This window comes from Schistocerca piceifrons, chromosome 2 (genome assembly GCF_021461385.2).
Source record: "Schistocerca piceifrons isolate TAMUIC-IGC-003096 chromosome 2, iqSchPice1.1, whole genome shotgun sequence".
Taxonomy (NCBI): domain Eukaryota; kingdom Metazoa; phylum Arthropoda; class Insecta; order Orthoptera; family Acrididae; genus Schistocerca; species Schistocerca piceifrons.
The window spans coordinates 882,430,810-882,446,157 of NC_060139.1; the positions used below are offsets into that span (position 1 = coordinate 882,430,810).

The window sequence follows — 15,348 nt, forward strand, 5'->3', positions numbered from 1 at the left end:
TCACCATGGTTACACAGCAGCGACACGCTGACGTCACAGGAAATCGCACTGAGAGCGCGGTAGCGCGCAAATTAAAAAGAAAAAAGGGAGTTAAATATCACATCCACTTACCTTCTAAGCGTTGGCGTAAGATGGAAAGGTCAGTGGAATCTGGAACAAGAGAAAATTGCATGACAGCGTTGCCACGGTAAGCGATTAGACATACAGTGGTTGGAAAAAAATACGGAAACATACATGCTTGAACATATTTGCAGATTTTTGCTTCCGCAAGGATGTTCAAATGGTTCAAATGGCTCTGAGCACTATGGGACTTAACTTCTGAGGTCATCAGTCCTCTAGAACTTAGAACTACTTAAACCTAACTAACCTAAGAACACCACACACATCCATGCCCGAGGCAGGATTCTAACCTGCGACCATAGCGGTCGCGCGGTTCCAGACTGTAGCGCCTAGAACCACTCGGCCACTCCCGCCGGCCCCACAAGGATCCATAGCCTCTTAGTGTTTAATAAAAGAATACATTGTCTGTTCTAGGCTGTATTGTGCTTTATTAAAATCGCACTGGTAGCTGATTTCGGCCTTGAGGCGTTATCAAGCACACTTGCTAAGAGGTGAGCGATCTTGAAAATGTTCAAATGTGTGTGAATTCGTAAGGGAGCAAACTGTCTAGGTCATCGTCCCCTAGACTTACACATTACTTAAACTAACTTAATGTTAAGAAGACCACACACATCCATGCCCAAGGGAGAACTCGAACATCCGGCGGGAGGGGCAAAGCGATCTTGAAAACGGGTCGCATGAGGGTAGAGCAGCACGGGCAACATGCGGTCGTGCAGTATCTTGTTGAAAGATAGAGTAGTGGAGATCGCGAAGGTAGGTCACATTTAGTATTACACGACAAAGCAACTGTGCTTAATAATGACTTACGGCCGAAATTAGCTTACAGTACGATTTTAATGAAGCACAATACAGCATACAGCGGACAATCTATTCTTTTACATATGCAGATGATAGTCAGTTGCAGGCTGGGCCGTTGTATTTGACCACCAACAGCAGCAGTGCAGTATCCTCAATATTGTTGCAAGTGTCGGTCGTTGTCAGAACACTGTTCTGCGTAGATGCGAATGCATTGTGTTGGAGCTAGGTGAACTGGAACGTGGGGAAACTGTTGATGCTTGTGGGGTGGGTGCTTCCATAACTAAGGTAGCCGACGTGTCTGGTGTTTCAAGAGGCCCCATGTTGAAGATATATACCGAATACAGGGAAGGCCGTAAAGCATTATCCGATAAGTTATAATGCTAGCGAAAATGAGTATCGAGTGATTTGTGACTGACGGTCACTGAAGAGGGTTGCTACGAAAAATAAGAGGTCTGCAGCTGTAAAAGTATATGCAGAACTGAATGTCACTCTCGCTGTCAGCCCAAAAGAACACGAAGTGAGCTCCGAAAGCAGGGAACTGCAGGCGATTGGAGTTCCAAAACCACTTAGATGCAAGTAACGGGGAACTGTCGTCTCGGAGTCATAAAACCTGGGCTAGGATACAAAGGAAGAATTCAATTAGTCGGATGAGACTTGTTTTATATTTTACAAATTCTGGTCGACTTTACGTCTCAAGAGTGGAGCGTGGGGGTGGTTCGGTGATGATTTGGGCGGCCATGTCCGCCTCTGTAGCGTAGCGGTAGCATTACCGCCTACCTCGCAGGGGGCCCTGGTTCGATTCCCGGCAGAGGTCTGGGTGTTGTGTGTCCATCATCATTTTCATCATCACTGACTCGCAAGTCGCCGACGTGGCGTCACCTAAAAATTACTTGCAGTAAGGCGGCCGAACTCCCCCGGATGGGGCCTCCTGGCCAACAATGCCACACGATCAGTTAATTTTTTTTGGGGCGGCCATGTCGTGTATTCGAAGGTCCCCATGGTTACTGCGATAGGTAGCATTAATACCCAGGATTAGGTGACCATTTCCGCTGACCAAGTCCATCCCATGATACAGTGGTTTCCCCGCAATGGTAATTCTGTGTTTCAAAACGAAAGGGCCCGCGTGTTACTCAACTCACATCAGCCAGGACTGGTTTCGTGAGCACGAAGATGAATTGTCGAATTTCCACTGGTCACCACCGTGACCAGTTCTCAATATTATTGAGCATTTGTGGTCTACTTTGAAGAGGAGGGTGCGCAATCCTGTCCACCTCCATTATCGTTACCTGAACTTCCTAACATTTCGCAGGAAGCATAATAAAAGATTCCCCTGAAAGCCGTACGGGGCCTGTATTTATCCGTTCCTAGACGACTGGAAGCTGTTTTGAATGCCAGCAGTTTTCCTACTCCGCATTAGGCATGATAATGTGTTGTGTTGGCGGCGTTTGCACAATTTTTTGGTCACCCCCTGTACTTCTTAATCATTTTATAAGGAACTGCTTGTATACAGTGCTGAACAGTGAAATAGTAACACCAGGGAGGTCAGCAATTAATGAAATTTTATTTGTTGTGCGTATACAGCGTACTAGGAAGAACACGTATAGGGTGCGAAAATCAGTACATAAAACTGTCACCGCTGGCCGGCCAGAGTGGCCGAGAGGTTCTAGGCGCTTCAGTCTGGAACCGCACGACCGCTAAAGTCGCAGGTTCGAATCCTGCCTCGGGCATGGATGTGTGTGATGTCCTTAGGTTAGTTAGGTTTAAGTAGTTCTAAGTTCTAGGGGACTGATCACCTCAGATGTTAAGTGCCATAGTGCTCAGAGCTATTTGAACCATTTGTCACCGCTGGGAAAAACATCGGCTCCGAAGCAGCTAGGCGTCGATTCGAACAGAGCTTTAATGGCAGATATGGATGTATCTTTCTAAAGTGTTTCAATACACACCCAGGCCCGAGGGAAGGCTCGAACCTCCGCCGGGACCAGCCGCACAGTCCATGACTGCAGCGCCCTAGACCGCTCGGCTAATCCCACGTGGCAAGACGATTATGATAATTGAAACCGGTTACTACGATCAGAGACTGTTGTGATGGATAAAAAATTTTTTATCTTAGTTAAGGAGCATGTCGGACCAAGAATTGCCACGCAAAACATTTTCTACTATAAGCACAGCACACAAGTCTTGCAATTGGGACCCAGGGGCACCACAAGCAGCCACTAATGATTGTGATAGTCCTGTATAAAGATCTCACAGTTATGATCTCTATGGCTGCATCGGAGCTGTTCTTAGATCGAGTTTCTTCATAACATTCAACGCGAAATAATCTTATAACAGTACAGCGTTTATGAGAAGTTTGACATTGTGGAGACACTAGGTGTAAAGGCCGATAGACTGCACAAAGCTCACTGACAGCTAGAGACGTTCTGGTGGTGTTGAATCCATCTGTCACACTTGAAAGTTAGTGTGATCCGGATGCTTGAGGGTCCTCCCTAAACGATTGCAGTAGGCTTACTCGAAAGATCCTCACCGAATACTGGCTCCGGCGCCACAGCCTTAGGAGCCTGGCCGGTTCGAAAACATTCTACCACAGAAGCGACTTATCATTCGGCACCCCTCCCATCCTCCCTCCTTCCCCCCTCCCCCTCCCTTTATTCTCGTACATTCTCACCAGTGTAAATATTCGCTACTAGTTGCGATAAAAGAACGGTATACAAACTTTGCATTTGGGCGTCACTGCTGGTTCTGATAGTGCTGTATAAAAACCTTACCGCGCTGCTGCTACGGTCGCAGGTTCGAATTCTGCCTCGGGCATGGATGTGTGTGATGTCCTTAGGTTAGTCAGGTTTAAGTAGTTCTAGGTCTAGGGGACTGGTGACCTCAGAATTTAAGTCCCATAGTACTCAGAGCCATTTCAACCATTTTATAAAAACCTTCTCTGCTTGGCGCCCCAAGAAAAGGCGTGTGTCATTTGGGTCTAAGACCGGCACTACTTACGAGAGAACAGTTTCATACACGGCGTTGGTCATATTGAGTAGAGAACCCTTCGACGCACACTTGCAATACAAAGGTTTCCTACAATAGTGGCTACATACAGCTTCTTGAAACTACAGTCTTACTCGAAGTCGAACCAGTGCTAATTTCTCGCTATGGAACCAAATAATATCGGAGTACTTGCCCCACAAATTTTTGGCAGATAATATTAACAAATCCACTACTGAAACAATGGAATAAGGACAAATGTTAAGGAAGTCAGAAGGGATTTAGTAATCAAAAACAATTTAGGAAGACAGAGCGGAAATCCGCACTGAACCACAATAATCTACGTTTGCTCCCTATTTGAAGCAGTGATACCGGATTCTTTGGCACGATTTACGAAACTCGCTGAAAAGTTAAAATAAGATTGCCGGATGAAGTTTCAGACACTGCTCCTTCTCGGCACGAATCTGTTGTCTTAGCCACCACGCTATCTCTCTTCGTAACTAATTTGACAGATAAAGTCACACACTTTCGCATCACTCGCATTTGTTTCTAGCTGCCACCATGGTTCGTCTGTCTTTCAATTCTTTCCTCTGTCGCTCTTACTACTGAGAAAAAGTAAATAAATTTTGTTTGACACATTTCTTTTAGAATAAAGGTAAAAAGAAGTGGCAAATCAAATCTCTACGCAATACTTTTGGACGTTTCCTTCTGATCCATATAGAAAAAGTCACACTAACGTAAATCCTAAGCCAACGTGTTTTTGTTGCACTACGCGATCCCAACATACATTTGTTCCACGCTATCTCAGGAACATTATCTCTCGCCATATAAGTCTATGCAAAGGCAAACACGAGATACGAATAGTAAATCTTGTGATCCCCTTAAGCAGGATCAAAATCATTGTGCAACATCTACAAGATAAGATGAAATGTGAAGTGACAAACATTGCAAGAGCTTTGTATATAAATATAATGTTACGACACTGAAGATAATTCAACATTTTAAAAAGCCCGAAGAAAATTTTAACTTAATGTAGTTATTTTTTCTCCGTCTTTGGGTTTTGTAATTGGGACATCAAGATTTACGCCCCTCGAACGCTTTGTGTTAGGTTGTACTGTGTTTTGGATAGCTCGTTAAATTGTATTTTCCCCTATATTGGGTTGAGTAAGTTCACTGATCGGCTAAAAACAGGGTCGTTAAACCTCTAACAAGAGATATTTCAGGAGATATCTATCAAAAGCTCTGCAGTTTTAATTGACCTGGAGGTAGTTTTTGTTAATAACATATTTGTTATGGATTAACACTAGGAAGTTGACTTCGAAAACCAGTACATAAAATTTTGTGAAACATTACTAAACATAAATTTTCTTTTCGAACAACTTTGCTTTGTTTCGTCACTATTACTATTTCAGTGTCAGCACTAACATGTGCAGATAAGTATCTACCTTCCCTAAACATTAGTACTTTATGCTCTAGGTAACTGAGGAACACTGAAGCACTAAAAAGAAGTTTCGTTAGAATGACTACTGAAAAAAAACGGAAGAAATAGATGAAAAATGAAGAGAACTGAAATGATACCGCAGCTGTCCTTGAGACGGAAATGACAACCGAATGTCTAACACTTCCAACACCATATAAGTTATGCACGGGAAAGGGAAAAGCAATATCAGACGATCAGCACTGTGTACTTACCGACGCTAATACACGAACCGCGTCTGCGGGATATCCGTATCGAAAACTAAAAATTCCAAGTATCACAGCGCCGATCCCCCTTGCTTCAGACGTAAGACGATTACCGTCTCTGGAAGCGATCAGGTGCGGCGTAACCGTAGGCGAGGAGTCGTCGCCGCCTTCACCACACTGCGAAAGTCGACTGCAGGGACGCGCGGCCGGGCCGGCAGTTTCAATCTTCGCGCTGCTTACAGCGCATGCGCAGACGGGCTCTCCGCTAGCGTTGCGATGACGTCCGGTTCCCTTGCCAAGCCGCGGCGAGCTACGCTCAAGCGGAAGCGTAAATTTAAGACTTCGCGCACTCTCGCCAAGTCAACGGTTACGAGACGCATTTCCTCTCAGGGTCGCATGACCCGCTAACGTATACGTCGACCAGAGACTTTGGTTTTACAGCCTTCGGTACTAAGCGTTCATCACGGCTTAATATAGCAACGCCTTGCAACATTAAGCCTCTACATTCCTTTTGCTTCCGGAAACTCTAGTCTTCTTCTTTTGTGCATAATTCCTGAGAGGTCGATGTTTCTTTTGCTCCAGTAACTCGATATCCATCTAAATTTAGGTTTCAAAGTTTCACTAAGCTGTCGGAAGTTTGGCCCGTTGAAGTGCAACAGCATGACATCTGCGAAAGTTACCAAGAACTTTGTTCAGTCAAGCAGTGTCTAGCGCGAAACGTAACTGTCACACGAGGACGATTTGGTGGACCATTTTACGTGACATCATCCTCTAGATGTGTTACAACAGTGTTTCGCTTTCAGTATTGTCTGTGAACGATCTTGGTACAATGTAACCTTGGCAATATACGTATAAAATTACCGGCAGAGCACATGAATATACATGGTTACTAATCAGCCGGGTATTAATGTAATCCGAGTTAAATTTGGATCAAAATTCAGGCTGTTGAAGATCATAATCACTATACTCATTTTCAGGAGATAAAATCCGACTTAGTCTATTTCAACATTTACAATGAAATATTCTGACAGCAGTCGTCTCCAAATAACTGTAACTGTGTTATTAACAGAAGGTAATATGAAATATATATATTTAAGGACTCTAAAAAAAGTCTGTCTGATCATTTTTATAATTCTTTAATGGTCTTTGTTCTTTAACGCGCTCCTTCTTCTACACGCTTACTGTTTGATTTGTTGACAATAATGGTGGTTCTAACTACTTACAGCCTGCAACTTAGAGCGCAATGTTAAGATAAATTTCATCTTTACCTTAACATGTTGCCTCTGTGCTATAATCTAATAATACGTGACACATACAAGGCGTTTTACGGTGATATTGAAATTAATACAGACATCTGACTTTATGCAGTGCAAATGTGTATGTACACATCACCGGTTGCATCAAAGCTTATTGTACTTACCTGCAGATCATAAGTCGTGCATGACGTAAGGATTGTATGAATGAAGTATGGTTTATTTCGTATTACGAAGTCGCGGCTTCCTAATAAACACAGAAAGAATAAGGTTTCAAAATACTTATATATCACCTTAACCTTCATTATGGAGCTTCCACAAACTTGGTTAGTGGGTTGGTAAGAACAAAAGTCCATAGGATCATGGGAATCTAAATTTTTTTGCTATCAGCTCTTAAAAACTAAACTTCATCTACATCTACATCTACATGATTACTGTACAATTCACATTTAAGTGCTTGGCAGAGGGTTCATCGAACCACAATCATACTGCCTCTCTACCATTCCACTCCCGAACAGCGAGCGGGAAAAACGAACACCTAAACCTTTCTGTTCGAACTCTGATTTCTCTTATTTTATTTTGATGCTCATTCCTACCTATGTAGGTTGGGCTCAACAAAATATTTTCACATTCGAAAGAGAAAGTTGGTGACTGAAATTTCGTAAATAGATCTCGCCGCGACGAAAAACGTCTTTGCTTTAATGACTTCCATCCCAACTCGCGTATCATATCTGCCACAATCTCTCCCCTATTACGTGATAATACAAAACGAGCTGCCCTTTTTTGCATCCTTTCGATGTCCTCCGTCAATCCCAACTGGTAAGGATCCCACACCGCGCAGCAATATTCTAACAGAGGACGAACGATTGTGGTGTAAGCTGTCTCTTTAGTGGACTTGTTGCATCTTCTAAGTGTCCTGCCAATGAAACGCAACCTTTGGCTCGCCTTCGCCACAATATTATCTATGTGGTCTTTCCAACTGAAGTTGTTCGTAATTTTAACACCCAGGTACTTAGTTGAATTGACAGCCTTGAGAACTGTACTACTAATCGCGTAATCGAATTCCAACGGATTTCTTTTGGAACTCATGTGGATCACTTCACACTTTTCGTTATTTAGCGTCAACTGCCACCTGCCACACCATACAGCAATCTTTTCTAAAACGCTTTGCAACTGATACTGGTCTTCGGATGACCTTACTAGATAGTAAATTAAAGCATCATCTGCGAACAACCTAAGAGAACTGCTCAGATTGTCACTCAGGTCATTTATATAGATTAGGAACAGCAGAGGTCCCAGAACGCTTCCCTGGGGAACACCTGATATCACTTCAGTTTTACTCTATGATTTGACGTCTATTACTACGAACTGCGACCTTCCTGACAGGAAATCACGAATCCAGTCGCACAACTGAGACGATACCCCGTAGGCCCGCAGATTGATTAGAAGTCGCTTGTGAGAACGGTGTCAAAAGCTTTCCGGGAATCTAGAAATATGGAATCAACTTAAGATCCCCTGTCGATAGCGGCCATTACTTCGTGCGGATAAAGAGCTAGCTGCGTTGCACAAGAACGATGTTTTCTGAAGCCATGCTGATTGCGTATCAATAGATCATTCCCTTCGAGGTGATTCATAGTGTTTGAATACAGTATATGCTCCAAAACCCTACTGCAAACAGACGTCAATGATATAGGTCTGTATTTCGATTGATTACTCCTACTATCCTTCTTAAACACTGATGCGACTTCTTAAACACTGGTGCGACCTGCGCAATTTTCCAATCTGTAGGTACATATGTATCGGTGAGCCAACAGACGTTTTTAAAATCATCAAATTCTCGACTAAGTTTACCATATTCCCAGCAGAGGGGTTGGTTCGTATGGGGAGCTGGTTGTAAGGGAACTGTCGCCGATTTTTTTCCTACCTTGGCTACGCAGCGAAGAAACGTTATACTGAACTTGGCAGTAGTCCAGAGAACGAATATGTTGTTTGACGCAGTGCTGCTCGTCGGATAACTCCAATATTTGTGTTTATATGCTACTGGAAGTAGTCGTAAAAGAAACTGCTAATACGTTGTGCTACCCACGGTAGTAAGTGAAGCCTTCATGGAGCTGACGAGATAACGATTTCGTCGTGAAGCTAAAGCTTTTGACCGTTTGTACACCGTTATTATACGTGTGTTAGCAATGGAAAGTAATACAAAACCAGCAACCGCCAAAAAATGTTGCGTCGCTAACTGTCCGATGGTCAGTGCGAGTCGGCAGACCATAACGTGAAATATCACTTTTTTACTAGGGCGAAACATGACCAATTCAACAGTTTTTCTCAATTACTACGACAGTTTTAGACCCATACGCAAAAACTTTCAACATTTCTTAGCCAGAACAATGAATTATAACGCAGAAAAGACCTGTGACAGCTCGCGGCACTAGTTTACGTAACGGGCGACCGGAATTTATTCAAACAAACGACTGAGACGAAACTTAAGTTACTGTTGGGAGAATGGGAAATATTCATTGCTGAATTCAGCAGGTTTAACAAATCGTTAAGATGAGGAAAGGAATATCAGTCAGTGAACGGTATGTCATTTGTAAATCCAACCTGTTGTAATTGCTGTGACAAATTTCTCCGTTTTTGAATACATCTACATACACACTCCTCGAGCTACCGGGTGGTGCTTGCAAGTAGAGGGAGGGAAAAACGACTGTCTACATACCTCCTTACGAGCCACAATTTCTTTCATCTTATGTTCGTGGTGCTTATGCAGCAGTAGGGTCGTTCTGCAGTCAGTTCAAAATGCACATTTTCTAAATTTTCTCAACAGAGTTCCTCGAAAAGAACATCGCCTTTCGTCCAGGAATCCCCATTTGAACTCCTCAAGCATCTTCGTAACACTTGTGTGTTGCTCGGACCTACCCGTAACAAATCTAGCAGCTCACCTCCTTCAATCCGACTTGGTACGAATCCCAAACACTCGAGCAGTATTCAAGAAAAGGTCGCACCAGTTTCATATTTGCGGTCTCCTTTACATATGAACCACACGTTCCTAAAATTCTCCAAATAAACCAAAGTCGGTCACTCGCCTGCCCTACCACAACCCTCATATGCTCGTTCCAAATCATACCGCTTTGCAACGTTCAAATGGTTCAAATGGCTCTGAGCACTATGGGACTTAACATCTGAGGTCATCAGTCCGCTAGACTTAGAACTACTTAAAGCTAACTAACCTAAGGACATCACACACATCCATGCCCGAGGCAGGATTCGAACCTGCGACCGTAGCAGCAGCGTGGCTCCTGACGGAAGCGCCTACAACCGCTCGGTCACATCGGCCGGCTTTGCATCGTCACATCCAGATATTTAAACGACATGACTGTGTCAAGCAGTACGCTGCTAATGCTGTATTCGAACATTACAGGGTTGTTTTTCCTAATCATCTGGATTCACTTACATTGTTGTTGTTGTTGTGGTCTTCAGTCCTGAGACTGGTTTGATGCAGCTCTCCATGCTACTCTATCCTGTGCAAGCTTCTTCATCTCCCAGTAACCACTGCAACCTACATCCTTCTGAATCTGCTAAGTGTATTGATCTCTTGGTCTCCCTCTACGATTTTTACCCTCCACGCTGCCCTCCAATGCTAAATTTGTGATCCCTTGATGCCTCAAAACATGTCCTACCAACCGATCCCTTCTTCTAGTCAAGTTGTGCCACAAACTTCTCTTCTCCCCAATCCTATTCAATACCTCCTCATTAGTTACGTGATCTACCCACCTTATCTTCAGCATTCTTCTGTAGCGCCACATTTCGAAAGCTTCTATTCTCTTCTTATCCAAACTGGTTATCATCCATGTTTCACTTCCATATATGGCTACACTCCACACAAATACTTTCAGAAACGACTTCCTGACACTTAAATCTATACGCGATGTTAACAAATTTCTCTTCTTCTGAAACGATTTCTTTGTCATTGCCAGTCTACATTTTATATCCTCTCTACTTCGACCACCATCAGTTATTTTGCTCCCTAAATAGCAAAACTCCTTTACTACTTTAAGTGTCTCATTTCCTAATCTAATGCCCTCAGCATCACCCGACTTAATTTGACTACATTCCTTTATCCTCGTTTTGCTTTTGTTGATGTTCATCTTATATCCTCCTTTCAAGACACTGTCCATTCCGTTCAACTGCTCTCCCAAGTCCTTTGCTGTCTCTGACAGAATTACAATGTCATCGGCGAACCTCAAAGTTTTTACTTCTTCTCCATGAATTTTAATACCTACTCCGAATTTTTCTTTTGTTTCCTTTACTGCTTGCTCAATATACAGATTGAATAACATCGGGGAGAGGCTACAACCCTGTCTCACTCCTTTCCAAACCACTGCTTCCCTTTCATGCCCCTCAACTCTTATAACTGCCATCTGGTTTCTGTACAAATTGTAAATAGCCTTTCGCTCCCTGTATTTTACCCCTGCCACCTTCAGAATTTGAAAGAGAGTATTCCAGTTAACGTTGTCAAAAGCTTTCTCTAAGTCTACAAATGCTAGAAACGTAGGTTTGCCTTTTCTTAATCTTTCTTCTAAGATAAGTCGTAAGGTTAGTATTGCCTCACGTGTTCCAACATTTCTACGGAATCCAAACTGATCTTCCCCGAGGTCCGCTTCTACCAGTTTTTCAATTCGTCTGTAAGGAATTCGCGTTAGTATTTTGCAGCTGTGACTTATTAAACTGATAGTTCAGTAATTTTCACATCTGTCAACACCTGCTTTTTTTGGGATCGGAATTATTATATTCTTCTTGAAGTCTGTGGGTATTTCGCCTGTCTCATACATCTTGCTCACCAGAAGGTAGAGTTTTGTCATGACTGGCTCTCCCAAGGCCATCAGTAGTTCTAATGGAATGTTGTCTACTCCCGGGGCCTTGTTTCGACTCAGGTCTTTCAGTGCTCTGTCAAACTCTTCACGCAGTATCTTATCTCCCATTTCATCTTCATCTACATCCTCTTCCATTTCCATAATATTGTACATTGTACATTGTACCACATTTATATCATTCTTCACACCAACTGGAAATGTTGTCTGCATTGTCTTGTATCTTCCTACAGCATCGCAGTGACAGCATCTTCTCGTACACCACACACCATGAGGAAACAATCGCAGATTGCTGCCCACCTTGTCCGCCTGATCATTTAAGTATATCGAAAATAACAGCGGTACTATCACATTTCCTTGTATCACGCCAGCCGATACCCTTGGCTGTGACCACCATTCGCAGTCAAGACCAACTTACTGGGTCCTATTACTTCTGAGGATGGTCTGAGTTTTCTGGTGGCAATGTTCGTAAGTGCGTGTAAACTGTTATTGCAATCGTATAATGTACAATCAGAGATTCAAATTTGTAATATAACGTCACCTGTCAGGGGTGCAGGTGTTGAATATGTACCGAATAGCAATTGAATGATTAAAATTTATCTCTTAATGCCTGCTTTCTAGTAACAATGTTTCATTTTATAACCTGTGACGCCAGCGATTACTCCCTGAGACAAATAGTTTGTTCAAAGAACTTGTAAGAGGTCCATGATTAAAGAATTTCTTGCTAGCGCACTCGAGCAGTGTAATTTCGATGGACTGCTCACGCGCTGCCTGCGATATGTAAGCTATAAGACAATCTCAGACCAGAGAGCAGTGTTGTATGCAGTAAGAGCAGTGTCTGTAGCAGTAGGAGTAAGTAGTAGCTGGGAGTCGTCGTGTGTGTGGAGTTGGCTGGGCCGGTCGTGGGGAGCGATGGCGGAGCCTGAGCGATATAACGTAAGGTAAAAGCAGCCTCGCGCATATGTACTAATTTTTTTTATGTTAAGCGCCATGTAAATGTTTTTAAAAAATCTCTTAATAATAATCTTTCTTATAAGTAACTTTCGACAATTATTCATCTCAATTTAAAGAATTCACTAATTTCTCCAATCTATGGTCATCCCGATTATTGCAAAAAAAAAAAAAAAAAGTCAGTTGTTCTTTTTATACATGACAAATCTATCGGCCAGTATTGCACTGAGCTGTGCCAGAAAAATTTCTTATAGGAGCAGATACGTATATACGCGTTATCCGGAGACCTTACTGAGGTAAGAATTTTCATTTTTATTCAGAATGATCTTTCAGGGGCATGACGCAGCGCTGCTGACGTCCAAAATTGACCAGTTTAAATTCACAGTCATTATTGAAAGGTCATAAGTAAGCGAGTTTAGTCACATTGTATTATTGGTAGGATACGGAATTTATCTGTTGGGCAGTTACACTGAATGTGAATTATATAATTATATTTTTTACTGTTAAAAGGTTTAGGAATTTTTTGTGGGGAGGTTACAAGCTGTCCAGTAATTCCCCAGAGTAAGTGTGTAAAAAGCACAAGCACTTCAGGCGGAAAGAGAGCAATCTCACGTTGTTGAGAAAAAGACCACATTGTTTCTGGTGTCAAAATTTATAACAGAAAGAAGTTGAGAGGGAGTCATGTTGTAGTTTTAAGATACGAAAAAGAGATAACAGTGAGACAAATGCCGTTAACAACAAATGTGAACCTTCTTCTAAAGGGAAGCTAAAGTTACCTTTAGTATACCCACTCTAGGCTCTTTCAGTAAGTTTGATAGCATTGCTTTAAAATGAAAGGTGTATGTAAAATAAGTAATGATCGGAGGCATGCTCGGAAAAATAGAAAAACTGCATTTGTATGGTACACAAAATATGCTTTCTAGTTACACTCATTATGGTGAAATAATTTTGGGTACTGGGCAGCGTCATTGCAACTATTAAAGCAGCTAAACTGTCGAAGTTTAGACCGAATTGCTGCGGTACTCTTCAGGGCGGTTCGCAATGACGCGGCTTAATACTTAAAATTATCTTATCCAAAATGACGCCGGCCATGGAAAGCCTACACGACCTTATACACTCCTGGAATTGGAAAAAAGAACATATTGACACCGGTGTGTCAGACCCACCATACTTGCTCCGGACACTGCGAGAGGGCTGTACAAGCAATGATCACACGCACGGCACAGCGGACACAGCAGGAACCGCGGTGTTGGCCGTCGAATGGCGCTAGCTGCGCAGCATTTGTGCACCGCCGCCGTCAGTGTCAGCCAGTTTGCCGTGTCATACGGAGCTCCATCGTAGTCTTTAACACTGGTAGCATGCCGCGACAGCGTGGACATGAACCGTATGTGCAATTGACGGACTTTGAGCGAGGGCGTATAGTGGGCATGCGGGAGGCCGGGTGGACGTACCGCCGAATTGCTCAACACGTGGGGCGTGAGGTCTCCACAGTACATCGATGTTGTCGCCAGTGGTCGGCGGAAGGTGCACGTGCCCGTCGACCTAGGACTGGACCGCAGCGACGCACGGATTCACGCCAAGACCGTAGGATCCTACGCAGTGCCGTAGGGGACCGCACCGCCACTTCCCAGCAAATTAGGGACACTGTTGCTCCTGGGGTATCGGCGAGGACCATTCGCAACCGTCTCCATGAAGCTGGGCTACGGTCCCGCACACCGTTAGGCCGTCTTCCGCTCACGCCCCAACATCGTGCAGCCCGCCTCCAGTGGTGTCGCGACAGGCGTGAATGGAGGGACGAATGGAGACGTGTCGTCTTCAGCGATGAGAGTCGCTTCTGCCTTGGTGCCAATGATGGTCGTATGCGTGCTTTGCGCCGTGCAGGTGAGCGCCACAATCAGGACTGCATACGACCGAGGCACACAGGGCCAACACCCGGCATCATGGTGTGGGGAGCGATCTCCTACACTGGCCGTACACCACTGGTGATCGTCGAGGGGACACTGAATAGTGCACGGTACATCCAAACCGTCATCGAACCCATCGTTGTACCATTCCTAGACCGGCAAGGGAACTTGCTGTTCCAACAGGACAATGCACGTCCGCATGTATCCTGTGCCACCCAACGTGCTCTAGAAGGTGTAAGTCAACTACCCTGGCCAGCAAGATCTCCGGATCTGTCCCCCATTGAGCATGTTTGGGACTGGATGAAGCGTCGTCTCACGCGGTCTGCACGTCCAGCACGAACGCTGGTTCAACTGAGGCGCCAAGTGGAAATGGCATGGCAAGCCGTTCCACAGGACTACATCCAACATCTCTACGATCGTCTCCATGGGAGAATAGCAGCCTGCATTGCTGCGAAAGGTGGATATACACTGTACTAGTGCCGACATTGTGCATGCTCTGTTGCCTGTGTCTATGTGCCTGTGGTTCTGTCAGTGTGATCATGTGATGTATCTGACCCCAGGAATGTGTCAATAAAGTTTCCCCTTCCTGGGACAATGAATTCACGGTGTTCTTATTTCAATTTCCAGGAGTGTATTTTTGTGAAGTTACAGCGATCAGTTTCCAGGAGTCATTTTGGACGTCTCCATTGTCAGTATTCCATGGGTTTCTTTCAAGGGATCTACGAATTCACGTATCATTATGAGCAGAGCCGATTTTGAAGCAGGGTTCTGTACCTGTGAGTTTCCGAGAAGCCG

The 15,348-nt window shown here is 43.9% G+C and overlaps 1 protein-coding gene across 1 annotated transcript in view; it reads right to left on the reverse strand.

Moving 5' to 3' along the window:
• Positions 1–15,348, reverse strand: part of LOC124775499 (Ig-like and fibronectin type-III domain-containing protein 1) — a 1,067,132-nt gene that overhangs the window by 935,627 nt on the left and 116,157 nt on the right. The window contains exon 3 of the mRNA XM_047250332.1: positions 112–150. The gene's annotated coding sequence lies outside the window, so the exon portion shown is untranslated. The remainder of the gene's footprint in view (positions 1–111; positions 151–15,348) is intronic.